General features: G+C 38.4%; 1 protein-coding gene and 1 long non-coding RNA gene across 9 annotated transcripts in view; one reads left to right on the top strand and one right to left on the bottom strand.

Moving 5' to 3' along the window:
• Positions 1-11,460, top strand: part of Arhgef4 (Rho guanine nucleotide exchange factor 4) — a 186,543-nt gene that overhangs the window by 75,013 nt on the left and 100,070 nt on the right. The gene's annotated exons all lie outside the window — the stretch shown is intronic.
• The window catches only part of LOC125619375, a 31,007-nt gene continuing 22,660 nt past the window's right edge, over positions 3,114-11,460 (bottom strand). The window contains exons 2-3 of the long non-coding RNA XR_007350894.1: positions 8,868-9,112; positions 3,114-8,354 (exon numbers count right to left, since the gene is read on the bottom strand). This is a non-coding gene — a long non-coding RNA (uncharacterized LOC125619375). The remainder of the gene's footprint in view (positions 8,355-8,867; positions 9,113-11,460) is intronic.

Below are 11,460 nucleotides of genomic sequence, written 5' to 3'. Positions count from 1 at the left end.
AAGGGAAATTGCATGGAAATGGAAGGAGACCCTCAGAGTTATACAAAAGTACATACAAGAGGAAGTGAGGGGAAGGGGAAAAATAATACAAGGGGGACAAATGAATGTCAGTAGAGGGGGCAGAGAGAGAAGAGGGGAGGGGAGGGGGGATAGTAGAGGATAGGAAAGGCAGCAGAACACAACAGACACGAGTATGGCAATATGTAAATCAATGGATGTGTAACTGATGTGATTCTGCAATCTGTATATGGGGTAAAAATGGGAGCTCATAACCCACTTGAATCAAAGTGTGAAATATGATATATCAAGAACTATGTAATGTTTTGAACAGCCAACAATAAAAAATTAAAAATAAAATAAAATAAAATCATAAAAAAAAAAATAAATAAAAGGCTCAGGGGTCACTCCAGTTGAACTGGGCTAATTGGGCTGCGCAAAATAACCACACAAGAGACACAAGTACCTTTTTCTTTGGGATGGCTGTGACGGCTCCTCTGACCTTTAAGGTCTGCAGAAAGAGAGAGAGAGAACGAGAGCATGCGCTGACCCCTTTTATTGAGGAGAAGCTATTCAAATGAGGCAAGGGGTCAGGTTTCAGGGGTCTGAGGAGTCTATCTTTATGATGTCCACTGTCAGCAGGTTGACTGACATCTGGTTCGGCCACACCAGATGTAAGAGAAGGGGACACACACAAGGCACATCCATGGAAGATTGTATCCTAAATAGGGCAAGGGGTTATATTACAAAGGAACAGGTGAGCATAACTCCACCCATGGGGCTGTAGGAAGATAAGCCTGGGCAGGAAGACACAAGTCACTTGAACCCTAGAAGATCAAGGCAGTCTAGCAGCATGGGTGCCTGACGCACATCGCCCAGCAGGGGAGTTAACTTAGTGGAGGTTGGTCTCCCACAGAGTGTGCTAAGATCTTTCCCACTGTGCCCACCCAGGCTCCTAACATTCTGCAGGAAAACACCAGCAGTACAGGAGGGTAGGGATTTCCCTTTTGCAGGTGTTAGCTACCCAAAGTGCTCCAGGCTCCAGTGGGTTTCCTGGCCCAGAGAGCACTCCTATAGCTCGAACAGAGTGCCTTTAGACCTGGTAGGCTGCTGGGAAGGGAGGAGCTGGGTCAGGAGGGTTTCACAGCAGTGATTCCAAGGACATGGGACGTATTCAGCAGACATTCAATAGCAGTCACTACCAATTGAATATTGCTTCACCTTACTGAGCCTAGTTGTTCATTGTAAGGAATTAAGAAGTTGACCTTAAAGGTCTCCCCTTTGGGGTTACTTATTTTTTAAAATTGCCATTACTGAAGTTTTTTAAAGAAGTCAAACAATACAGATGTAGAAGGGAAAGGGTACCCAGCAAACCCTCCAATCTCATTCCACGAAGGAAACACTGTTACTACCGATGTTATTAGTCAGGGTTCTACACAGAAATAGAACCAATAGGTTATAGAGAGGAAGATGTCAAGATTTATTATAACGGGACTGGTTCATGTGATTATGGAGGCTGAGAAGTCCCAGGACAGACTCTCTGCAAGTTGGCACCCTGGGATGTTGGTAGTGTGACTCATCCAGGTCTGAAAGTCTGAGAACTAGGAAAGCAAATGATCCTCTCAGTCCCAACCAAAGACTTGAGATGAGGTAAGTGAGGACAGGGTAACCAGCTGGTGAAAGTCCTGGAGTTCAAAGACCAGAGAGCTTGGAGGTCTGATGTTCACAGTCAAGAGAAGAATGTATCCTAGCTCCAAGAGAAAGAAAGAGAGAGATGGAGAGAGAAGTAGAGAGAAAACAGTTCTCCCTTTTTCTGTTTTTGTTCTCTCCAGCCTGCAGCCCAAACTGAGGCTGGATCTTCCCCCATTTTATTCACTCAAATTCACATGCCAATCTCTCTGGAAACACCCTCATAGACATACAGAAATAATGCCTTACCAATTCTTTAGGTATTCTTTAATCCAATCAAGTTGATGGCTAAAGTTGACCATCACTGTATGCTAACATATTATCTTTATTATGTATTAGATAGGAGTTAAAGGGGAGTTTTGAGGAAGGACATTATACCACGGGGTCACATACACATATTACACTGCATCTTTCTTGTTTGCTTAATAATACAGCAGGCCTTCCAGTAATTGATATACATTGCTCTTTATTTAGAAATTGTATAACATTTCATAATATGACTATGCAGTATTTAATTATTCTTCTATTGAGTTAATTTTTAGTTTGGGACAGTTATACATAAATCTGAGCATCCTTGAGCATGTGTCCTTAGGTATAAATGTTTTGATTTCTATAGGATATAAAAGATTACACAAAGAGTACATGTGTTTTTTATAGATTTCAGTTTACTTTCCTAAATGATAGTGGAAGTTAGCAATAGCAGTATACAGGTGTCCATTTTCCTGACACCCCTCCAATTTAGTTGCTTATTGACATTTAAAAGTTTTAATTATCTGAAATATGTAGAGAACTTGAATTAAAAATGAAAAGACATTACAGTGTTAGCTCTTTCAGAATAAAATCAAGCACAAGAAAGTAGTCAAACAAGACTATAGTACTTTAATAACAAGCTGATAAGACACATATATGTCTGTGTGGATATATGTGCACATAACACATGAGCACACACACACACCTGACGAGGAAAACACATTCCAGAGGCTATCCCTGTGTTCAGCAGTGCTTATGTATAGGCTGGAGTGAGTTGGCTGCATCTCAGACAAACACCTGGACAACTTCCATTTCAACAAGCAGTGAAATGGTGAATGAAGGGCACAGCAAAGAGAGCACATGAAGCAAGCACTCAATAAATTTTGGTTCCTATTCCTCTACCCCTTTCAAATCTTAGAAGATGAAGGCCTGGCGTGTTTGTCCATCAGAACTAAAAAAAAAAAAAAAAGACAGAAGAGCAGGTGCACAGGGAAAAAGAAGTTAGAGAAAGGGAAGGAGAGAGACTGAAAATTTGGCTGTCACCAGTTGAACTTTGGGCAGCAAGGGAACGGGAAACTCCACTTGGAGATAAGACTGCTCCATCTTGTGGATGCTCCTGGGAGAGCAGGCTGTGATTTGGACTTTGGTGAGCATTCCCGTTTTTTGTTTCTTTTTTCCACAGTGGTCTTAAGGAACAGCAGTGCTTTGATTTCAATATCTTAAAATAACCATTCTTAATATCTTGCCAGCTTTTTTTCTATAAATAAGTTTTACATATTTAACAGGGTAGTGATTGTACCATCTGTAGAGGTTTTAATTTTCCATGATTTTACACACTGCAATTTGTTTCTTAAAGTGCTTTTAGGTTGAGAAACAAAGAAGTCATACAGAAAACAATAAGGTAAATGTGTAGACACATATTGGTATAAAGAAATACAGAGTAACTTTCATCCAGGTTAAGAAACATCATACTACCCACCCAGCTTCCTATTCAAAACTGAATTCTTCCTCTGTGGCCCTAACCCATAAGCAAAATTTTATGGTATATACCACCTTTTGTTATAATTTTACCTTCTAATTTTGTACCTGAAACAGTGTAGGGTGTTTGGGGCCTGTTTTTGAGCTGTATCTAAATGAAACTTCATGCATTCCTTCAGGCCTTACTCATGCTATTTTGTCTGTCTTCTTTTGCTCTAATGACGTTAAGACTCATCCTGTGTGCTGTGTATCTAAAGCCCTTTCATTTTCATCATTACATAGGATTGCTCTGATTCAGCATAACACAGTGCTAAATTTCTCAGTCATTTGTTAATGGACTTGGGGATTGCCTCCAGCCTAGGCCACCTGGGCACATGTCCCTGCCTTCCTATTGGATCCTTGGGGGACACCTACCTTCAGCTTTACTAGATACTGTCAAATTATCATTTTTATTATTGCACTTTAATTATACAGAATAATGGGTTTCATTGTGCCATATTCATACATGCAAATAACATACTTTACTCATATCTACCCCTCATTGTCCTCCTCCACCCCATCCCATTCCTTTTCTGTAATAGTTTCTCTGCTACTTTCACATCTTTCCCCCTCTTCGATTTCATATATATAGGGGAAACGTGATACTTGTATTTCTGTGTTTGACTTATTTTACTTAACATTATGATCTCCTGTCCCATCCATACTCTTAAAGATGACATTTCTTCAAACTTCCTTGTAGTTTTATAACATAGTGTATATAAACAACATTTTCCTTATCATTCATTGTTGATGGGCACCTTGGCTGATTCCAAAACTTAGGTATTGTGAATTGTGCCACAGTAAACATGGGTGTGCAGGTAGATAGTATGCTGATATTAACTCCTTCTGCTATATACTAAGGAATAGTATAGCTGGATCATATGGTAGTTCTACTTTTAGTCTTTTTGAGGCACTTCCATATTGATTTCCATAGTGGCTGCACAAATTTACATTTCTACCAACAGTGTATAAGGGTTCCTTTCCCCCCACTTCCTCACCAGCATTTATTGTTTTTGTATTCTTGATGACAGCCATTCTGACTGTCAAGTTATTTTTCCAAAGTGATTATATAAATTTACACTCTTTTATTGGAATTTTCCTTTGCTTCACATTCTCATTAACACTTAATTGATAGTGTCAGTCATTTTAATTTCAGCCACTCCTTATGGTCTCAATTTGCATTTCCATATCTCTAAAGAGGCTAGAAACCTTTTATACATTTATTGACCTATGGTGCAGGGGATCAAACCCCTGCTGTTGACGCTATAGATCCTTTCTTATGGGACATATCTGTCCTTGTCTCTTGTCCATTTGTCTGTGGGGGTCATCTTTTTCTTACCAATGGTATATATTCTGGATGCAATTCCATTGTTGGCTAAATCTACTACAAATATATGCTGCAGTCTACATGGCTTATCTTTTAACTCAGTCAGGGCTTTGTGCCTTGCTACTCTTTAATTTGATCACTGTTTACTCATCACCAATGCACCAGGTGATATTCTTGGTCCTGTGGTTACAGTGTTAAATAATACAGAAAGAACTCTGTCCTCAAGTCAGGGGTGGTGAGTGGGACAGTAAATAAGTGAGCAAATGGGACCATTTCAGATATTGATAAGGACTATAGTAAACTAAGAGTGTACTTTAAAAATTGCAAAGATTAATGGGATACAGTGTGAAGTGGTCTGAGGGTGGGGCTCCCTAAACTTGGAAGTCTGGGTTCTGACATTTGAACCGAGCCTGCAGTGCTGAGGTACATATACAGGTGGGCTGATTAAGGCCCAGCCCAGCATTTCAGTGAAGTGGAAAAATTGTCTCATCCATCCCCATTGGTGGCTTGGATTTTTAGGGGCGTTAGGGGGTAGTATATGCTAGGCCTTGTATATGCTAGGCAAGCAGCTCCTCCATTACCCTTTACATGCATTATTATTCTTTTTTTCTGATACTGGGGAACATTACCACTGAGCTACATTCCCGCCCTTTTTATTTTGAGACAGGATCTTGCTAAGTTGCCCAGGCTGGCCTAGAACTTGAAATCCTCCTGCCTCAGTCCCTAGGATTACAGTCACCGTACCTGCCTAGATACCATCTTGACAAGATTTTTCCCTCACAGGTTGCCATAGAATTTAGCCCTCCACAGTTTCACCTCAAAACTGCAAGACCTTGACATTTTGGTGCATATTTATGTGACAGATCAGCACCATGCAGTCCTCAGGATGCTGTTTGCAGTTAGAGATTTCTTCCCCTTAGAATTTCAGGTTTGGGAGCAGGGGAGCCTTTGATTCCAGGGGAAGCAGGCTCTGGATCTTCTGTAGGCATATACTTGCATTTTTGCCTCTTGCTATGAGCGCTTATAAAGGAGTCTAAGATCAAGAAGGGGACAGGATAGAAATAACTATGACTGGGTGAGGTCAGCAGCAGAATTGGAGAAGAGCAGGGAGTGCTTTAATGCCCACTCTGTCACTTCCTGACCCTATCCATGAAGTGAGCCCACACTGGGACTCAGCTTCCTATCTATCAAGGGTTGGACTAGGTGGTCTCATAGGTCTCTGCTATGTATAATGTCAATCAACTTGATGAATGAATGCTAGATAGCTTTCCTGTTCTCCACACTTAGCCTTCTCTGACTTCAACAGTAAGGATCCAAGGGTTATTTCTACTTAGAGATCTTAATGGAGAAAGGTGGAGAGGGGAGAGAGAACACATTGTGAACATATTCTAGCCTTTAAAAATCCATTTTAGTATTCTAAAATTTATGTGGAGAGGCACAGGCCCTGGAATAGCTAAAACAATTTTATAAAAGAAAAAGTGAGCAGAATCTCTACCAAATATTAATTTAAGGCCTATTTAGTAGTTAGTCAAAGCAGAATGTTTTTGGGGAAGGGACAGACACATAAATCAATGGAAAAGAATAGATGCCTCTCAAAATTGACCCATCCAAATGTACAAAACTGCTTTTTAAGTGCACAGTCAATTCAACGGAGGAAGGACAGTCTTTTCAACAAATAACACTGGAGCATTTGGACACCTGTAAGCAGAAAGAAAAATCTTGACCTAAATCTCCCACTTCATTAAAAAATTACCTCAAAAGTTACAACTAAGCACAGAACAAAATATAAAATGCTATGACATTCTAAAACTTTTAGAAGAGAAAACATTTGGGATCTGGAGCATGAGCTTTTAGACATGACATCTCCAAAGCATATTCATAAGTGGAAAATGAATAAAGTGAACTTCACCACTTTATTTTTTTTATCATGACAAATACCAAATTTTTATTGGACATTTTTTCAATAATTTCAATTTTTATAATTTGAAAAAAAAGTATCAGCTGATTTAAGTAATTTGATTAATTTACTAATGAATGGATTTCTTTATTAATTTTTAGATGTTATGTTTTTCTAAGTGTAATTTGTATTAGCCAAATTTACCATCTTAGATTGGACAGTTGGATGAGTTCTGAAAAATATATAGTCATGAAATCATAACCATAATCAAGACATGGAACAGTTTCTTTCCCCCAAAGGACTTCACCACTTTTAAAAGAAAAACAACTTTTATTCTAAAAGGAGCCTGGTAGGAGAATGAAAGAAAAGCTAGAAGAATTTATTTGCAAACCATATATTCAATAATAGGATAGTACCTAAACTATGTAAAGAACACTCAAAACTCAACAGCAAAAATAAAACAATCCAGTTAGAAGATAGGCAAAAGACATTTATAAAAGAGGAGATGTAGACTGCAGATAATCATATGACAAGAGGTTTTTAAAATTTTTTTTAAAAATTGAATTGTTAAAATAAATAACTAATGACAACCCCAAACAGTGGCAAGGATTCAGAGAAAGGAATCTGTGTATTTCTGGTGGGGATGTAAAACAGTACAGGTACTCTGGGGAAAGAGCTGGCAGTTTCTTATAATAGTAAACCAGTGTTAACCAAATGACCCAGCAACTTCACTCTGGGGCATTTACCTCAGGGAAATAAGATTTAGTTTATACATAGATCTATTGTAAATATCTGTAGCCATTTTTATTCATAATAGCACCAAACTGGAAACAACCCATATGTCCTTCAGTGGATGGATGGATAAACAAATTGGCACATCTATACCATGAAATAGTACTCAGCATGAACAAATAATGAAATATCTTATACACACAACAAATCTGGATGAATCTCAAGATAGTTAGACAGGGTGAGAAAAAAAAGAAGCCCATCCCAGAGATCACATAGTGTATGATTCTATTTATATAACATTCTCAAAATCAGAAGGTGGGTGTGGTTAGAAGAGGGCACCACAGGTAGGCTATGATGATGAAGCTTTTCTTAACTGTGGTGGTAGATACAGGATAGAGTTAACAGAACTAAATATACATACACACATATAAATAACCACAAGGTATGCTGATTCTCTGTTATCTTTTACAACTGCACATTTATGTACGATTTTATCCAAAAAGTTTAATTAGAAATAAACTAATTTATATAATTAGTTTGATGGTTGCATGAATTTATTCATAAGTATGACCATAATGTTAACTAGTTCTGTATTGTTTTGAACATTTAGGTTGTTTACAATTTTTTGCCATTAAAAACAATAACACTAACTTGAATACCCTTCTGATAAGCTCCCAGAATGCCTTAAACTGCCCCTGCCCTTGATTTGGTCTTTACTTTAAAACATTTACCAAAATTATGCATGCACATAGTTGTAAAACCAAATGGCAGTAGAATAATGCTTCTAAATTTAAAGTGCCTTTAAATCCCCTGGGATCTGGTGAAATGCAATTCTGGTTCTGTTGTGCAGGGAACTGAGGTTCTGTGTTTCTCATGAACTTGGGCTTGGGTGTGAAAGCTTCAGGTCCTCCTCCTCAAAAGGAGTGGTGAGGCATTAGAAAATGCCTACAGGAAAAAAAAAACAAAAAAACGGTAAACCCTTCCCAGACAACCAAGGTTTAAATAGTAATTTTAAACCACTGTTTTGATTTATTGTTTGAAAATATTAACTTCCAGTGGTGATGGATGAAGGTTTGACATTTTGTAATCTAGTCCGTCTCCAAGTCCAAAATTTCCTCTGTCCATTTTATCCTCATAATATATTTTTCCCAGTATATGGTTAAGTCAGTAACAAATGTTTATATCACTTTGTGTACCAAATATTTTCTCTGTAAAGCCAAGTAGTGGACAATCATGACATTTATTTTGCTTTTTTTAAAATTTATTTTTTAGTTGTACACAATACCTTTATTTTGTTTATTTATTTTTATATGGTGCTGAGGATCGAACCCAGGGCCTCGCACATGCTAGGCGAGCGCTCTATCACTGAGCCACAACCCCAGCCCCTCTTTTGCTTTTTAATAACTGTTGGATTTTCCTATGTGATTTTCTGTACCTCTATCCTTAAATTGGATTTACCTCTTTATCACATGATTATAAGCCACTTTACAAATGTTCAAACATGTCAGTATCCGTTAGGTCTTCCCTTTCTCCAAGAGACCCTCTTCCCAGAACCCTCTGACCTTCTGCTGTAATTTGGACCAATTGTTCTCCAGGAGTTTTGTGCAAATATTCTTCCCTGATTTCTTGTTTCTTCAATACTGTGTCTTCCTTAGTCTCCATTCACTGCTTCATTGTGTTCAAGCACATTCCCCAATAGCATCCTAAGAAAAAGGTACATAAGAGGTATGTTTGAGTCCTTGCATGTCTTGCATGTGTTTTTTAAAGATCTTTATATCTGACAATTGGGTTTCATGTAGAATTCTGTTAAAATCATCCTTCAAAGTCTTGAAGGTATTTGTGTTTCTCTGTTTATATTGCAATAATAGAATACTTGAAGCTAAGAAATTTACCCAGCATGATTCATGATACTGGCATCCATTGGGGTACCTAGCTGCCTCACAACCTGGTGGAGAAATGGAAAGGAAACCAGACTTGTGCACAAGGAGCTCAAGCATCCTGAGCAATGTAATCCAGTCACAGGAGACCTAACCTATCCCCTTGAGATGGGCATTAATCCTTTCTGAAGGTGGCACTTCCAGTCACTTAATTACTTCCCACCAGGTCCCACCTCTTAGAGGTTCTAGCACCTCAACACCATTACATTAGAAACCAAGCTTCCAGCATATGCACCCTTGGGGACAAACTACATCCACACCATAGCAGCATTTCTCCACCATCTTCTAGAATTAAACACAGCTGTGAGCAAGCAGTCCATGACTTTTTTTTTTTTTTTAACTTTAGAAGCTTTTAAAGGCCTCTCTTTTATCCCTGGTTTTCTCAGATTTTGTAGTGATAATGAAATGTGAGGGTTTTTTTTTTTTAATTTATTGTGCTACTGTGGAACCAACTTAGATGCCCATTAGTTGATGAATGGATTAAAGAAAATGTGGTATATATACACAATGGAATACTATTCAGCATTAATAGAGAATAAAATCATGGCATTTGCAGATAAATGGATGGAGTTGGAGAATATAATGCTAAGTGAAGTTAGCCAACCCCCAAAAAACAAATGCCAAATGTTTTCTCTGATATAAGGATGCTGATTCATAATGGGGGGAGGGTGAGGGGACATGGGAGGATTAGGTAAACTCTCGAAAAGGGGAGGGAAGGGAAGAGAGGGGCCGTGGGGGTAGGAAAGATCATGGGGATGGAATGAGATGGACATCATTACCCTAAATATGAAGACACAAATGGTGCGACTCTACTTTGTGTACAACCAGAGATATGAAAAATTGTGCTCTATATGTATAATACGAATTGTAATGCATTCTGCTGTCGTATATAACAAATTAGAATTAAAAAATATATATATATATTGTGCTAAACATTCAAGGTGTCCTCGCAAACTAGAGACTCCTAACCAGGGAAAATGTGCATTTTCCTTCTATCCTTCTTCTCTGAAACTCCTATTAGTTAGAGATTGTTCTTGAATGAGGCTCTAATATTCTTATCTTTTCTACATTCCATCTTCATTTTTTGTTTTAGTTTTGGGGAAGAGGTGGGACCTGGTGGGAGGTAATTAGGTGACTGGAAGTGCCACCTTCAGAAAGGATTAATGCCCATCTCAAGGGGATAGGTTAGGTCTCCTGTGACTGGATTACATGGCTCAGGATGCTTGAGCTCCTTGTGCACAAGGCTGGTTTCCTTTCCATTTCTTCAATTTACTTTCACCCCTTTTACTTTTTCTTTTTTTTTAAAAAAAAAATATTGTTTAGAAGTAGTTGAACACAATACCTTTATTTTATCTACTCATTTTTATGTGGTGCTGAGGATCGAACCCAGGGCCTCACGCGTGCTCTACCACTGAGCCACAATCCCAGCCCCACTTTTACTTTTTCATTGTTCACTTTTCTTGTAAATTTTTCAATAATAAAAATAGATTTTTCTGATTATGAGAGTAATATGTACTCATTTTAAGGAGTTCTAGAACCATTAAAAAACAGAAAATATTTTAAAATTTCATGGAAACCTTCTATTATCTGGTAATCAGCATAACATTTGGTATCTATCATTTTATAAAAAGTTCCTTTTATATATACATGCTTAAACAAAAACACACAATTTGATATGAACAGGATGTCACTTAGGTTGTTTTGTCATAAATGCTATCCCTGTCCCCTCTTCGTTTCCTCAGCATTCCACTGTAGTCCCCACTAACTGGTGTCTACATCCTAGTGAATGACAGTCTATATTTTCTCAATAGTCTTGTAATCACGTGCATGTAGAAACTCCCTTCCCTGAACCTTACACTTGCCATATAAGACTTACAGAAAAATCTCCTGGGAACTAGTCTCCTACGACTACAGAAAAATATCAAAGCCAGTGGATTGACATGGGTAGAATGTGTGAATGACTTGAGTATCTTAATTTATCCCAAATGCCTGGGCCGGGCTCTGTGTGGCACACACCTGTAATCCCAGTGGATTGGCGGGTGGGGGGTGGGGGGGTGTCATGTGGTGTTGTGGAGAGAGGATCATGAAGTTCAAAGCCGCCTCAGCAAAGGCGA

This window comes from Marmota marmota, unplaced genomic scaffold, assembly GCF_001458135.2.
Source record: "Marmota marmota marmota unplaced genomic scaffold, marMar, whole genome shotgun sequence".
NCBI classification, from domain to species: Eukaryota; Metazoa; Chordata; class Mammalia; order Rodentia; family Sciuridae; genus Marmota; species Marmota marmota.
This window is presented reverse-complemented; position numbering and strand designations above follow the sequence as displayed.